The following is a 3,987-nucleotide window of genomic DNA, read 5'->3' on the forward strand; positions in this document are numbered from 1 at the left end:
TGTGAGCAAAATATACACCGTTATTGTCACGATCCTAGGTCAGTGACCTAGTGTTTTGTATCTGTTTAAGTTATATTCTCTGTTTATGTATTATTATTTATCTTGTTCTCCATTCAGTCATGTCTCATGTCACTCCTGTCTATGTGCTCCGTGTTTTCTTTGTCCAGTGTCAAGTTTGTGCCTGTCGTGTTTCCTGTTTTACTTCCGTGTCTCATGTCAGAGTTTCTAGTTTTGCTTCCCCTTGTTTCGTTAGGTCTAATTTCTCCCAGCTGTGTCTCCCTCCTGTCTCCCATTCCCTGATTACTCCAGTGTGTATTTAAACCCTGTGTTTTCCATGCTCTGTGTTGCGTGTTACCCTCACTGTGCTGTCCCCCCCCCCCCCCCCCCCCCCCGTGTTTCTGGTACTGGGCTAGCTCTGGAATGCACACAAAGTCTTTGCAGACTACTAAGGATCAAACCTCTACCAACATGACATTGATTATACAAATCTAAGCATATATGAGTAAATATTTCTAAGCATAAATGACAATCAACAATATAAACCTGACAAGTAGTATCCAGTGATAAAGCTGTCGCCTTTAATTAATCAGTCAGTCTCCGAGTCTTGCGTTTGGGTCCTACTTCCTGCCTGCTACACAGCACAAAACATGACATTCAGTTTGAGACGTCCATACAAAATTCCCCAACTCACCTGAGATGACTCCCATTGCGATGGTCAGGATCATGAGTCCCAGACAGAAACATCCTGTCAAAAGAGTAAAAAACAAGACGCAAAACCGCAAAGAATCAGCTGATAATATCAGTAACAAAAGCAGGAAGCTACAAATAAACTGTGAATAAATAATCGCAAAAATAGGGGAAAACAGAGAGAAGAGTGCAACAAGCAGAGACTGACAAATTGAAGACGAGAAGAGGAATTAAAAGGTGGTTCCTCTGCAGAGGGCGGCTCGATGACTCATCTACTAAAATACAGTTTGGTTGTACTTTTACATATTCAAGTGTTTATATGATGTGTGTAATTCCTTTACATTATCTTTGAATATATTTATATATCTATATATATTTAAAATATAAGCCTAATGGATTATGTTGTATTATTATAAAATAACCAGAAGTTTATCATCATCATCACCTTTATATATAAAGCACTTTAAATCAACCACAGCTGACACAAAGTGCTGTACATTGGAACTATAAAATAAAATTACATCAGATATAAATAACAAAAATAAATAAAAGAAAAGTAAAATAATTAATTAAATAACTAATTCAATTAAAAGAGAAACGATGTCTCACTGAGGTTAAAAGCCAAAGAATAAAAGTGCGTTGTAAGACTTGATTTAAAGGTTTAAGTAACCAAATATAATCTGCACTGCAATATTAAAGTGATAGTTTACACATTAATAATCATTCATCATTAACAATAGTATGGATATGATTTGCACAGTGAGTCATTTTACGTTAGGTATTCTAAATATATTTGATGCATACACCATTGAGCTGTTACAAAGTTAAATTAAAAAATAAAACTGGAAGATGAAAATTAAAAAAAAAAAATAGCCCAGTTGCCTAGCAGCTGAACTCTGCTTCAGATTGACAAGCACAGAGAGCAGCCACAGTGACGTCCTCTAGTAGTTAGTGAAACATTGAGGTTTTTCAAGTTGAGTGAACAATGAAACACAACTCAAACATGAAGAATAATCCTTTCAAATGTGCCATTTGCTTCTTTAAGTTGCTGAGTCCCGATTGGGCCTCAGACTGGTTATCTAATGCAACAGTGAGCTAGACTTAGCAATCTGTCCACTTTGCTGTAGTCAATTTATGGCAAATGCACAAATATTTGAGGGCAGGAGGTATTTTTTTAATGTTCATGGGTCAGAGTAATTTTTTGTATTTTTGTTTTTGGGACGAAAGCCCAAACATCACTAATCATTTAAAGAATAGACACTTAAAATACTTTTGCTTAGGTTTCAACCAGTTTTTCTTACTAGCAAGCTAAAGCTATGTCGTAGTGGCATGACATTTTTGTGGCCAGGAAGTTTCTCTGTTGGCAAAATAGTTTGTGGTGAGCCACAAGGAAGTACAGCTTGAGTCTGGCCTCACAGGGTTGCTACATCAAGCAAACTTGAAATTGAGGAACCAGAAACTTTTCTTACCTGGATCATCAAGCATGCATCAAGCTTTAAAATCTCTGGTTACCTGTTTTTCTTTTAAAAGACGTCATCTACTGGTTTGCAAAACCTTGAGGCTTTTTATACAAGATGAGCGTTTTCGTCAGTGTGTTGTTGGTAGTTGATTACTTTTTGTTACAATTAATTCAAAAATGAAAAGTATACCAGGAAAAGGAGACAGCAAATCTTAAGCTTTGATGTTGATGGTTATTGAAAGATGCTTCATGGATCAGCAATTCATGTAAGAGTAAAACGTGTGACTACCAATCTTTGATAACAACCCTATCAGAGTTATCACATGGAATATCTAGTGCAGCCTTTACCCGCCATTCTGTAATTGATAGAATGAAAATATTTATCATAGGAAGAAGCATGACATGACTACACCAATAAATCTCATTAATTTTATTGTCTTTGTTTCCATGATTTTACAAATATGATACTCGCTACCAGTAAAAATGCTAACAATTGACCTCTGATTGACAAATAATGGATTCATGTACATTCACATCCTTAAGTACATTGAACACAGGGTACAAAATGACAGTTTTCACCTACAGTGCAAAAAAGAAGTGATACAAAAAAAGTGATACAAAAGTATCACGTTTTTTGCACCTGTAGAATACATCACACGTGTCTGATCTTTGGCATTTTCATCTATAAGTCCTATATTATTTATATATCTTTATATTATTTTCTTCTATAGTTAAAGTCTAAACACTGACATTGTTGCCCTGTTTTTAGTGTAAAGCAAATAAATATCTGTAAAAACTACTCTTAACACATTCCACTTCACCATCAGTGCACCACAGTCAGTAACCACATGTGTGCTATGACCAGTGAAATTCAAGTTAATTGTGATAGTGCTTCAAAATACCTCACTCAGGCTGGAAGAACTCAAAGTTCAAGAGCAAGCTGATGTCACACACATGGTACAAACACCTCCCTTCTTCTGTACCTCTGGAATATGTAATATGTGACTGAGCATGGAGACCGGTGAAGTGAAAAATCTATAAAAGTGATCTCAAATGCATTCCAGGTCCTGGTGCGCACCAGGTGTTCAAACTTACTCCACCAGTTTATAGAAAATACTTTATTTATTGCTGCTTTTAGGTGACACTAAGGAGTGTTATAAAGGTTCAAGGTAGGGTAACGTATTCAATTATAAACCTGATTTTTACACACATAGAGTCAGTCAGAGCAGCAGAATAGAAGGAACATCGTATTTTAAAATAAACGTCAGACCATACACATATACACACACACACATATGTACATACATACATATATATATACATACATATACATACATATATATATATATATATATATATATATATATATATATATATATATATATATATATATATATATAGATAGATAAAGATTCTGCTTATCATAGAAATGAAAGGACACTTAAAGCGCAGGGAGTTTCAAACATGCCACAACAGGCCCGAAAAGGAATCAGTTCACTGGAAGGCTTTGCAAATTGTCATGAATTCCTCCTGTTTTTCCCTAAATTAATGTTATTCCTGGTGTGGTGATGCCAGTATTGATCTCGTGCACAGGAGAGGTGTCTGAAAAAAGTAAAGTATTTTAAGTCTAAACGAGCTTTTTAAATCATAAAAGGTAAAATGTTGTAGTTGTTTACTTACAAAGCTCTACATGTGAAGTTGCTCTGTCTTTCGACTATAAAATAGAGTGCATTTAATGACAGTGCTCTCAATTCCAAGGAAAAAAAATGATATGTTGTTGAAATTGCACCTATTTAATCTTAAGATGTCTCAGGCAGCTTATTGTCTGTTATTTTATTTTA

This window comes from Simochromis diagramma, unplaced genomic scaffold, assembly GCF_900408965.1.
Source record: "Simochromis diagramma unplaced genomic scaffold, fSimDia1.1 OVJJ01000107.1, whole genome shotgun sequence".
In the NCBI taxonomy this organism is placed as follows: Eukaryota; Metazoa; Chordata; class Actinopteri; order Cichliformes; family Cichlidae; genus Simochromis; species Simochromis diagramma.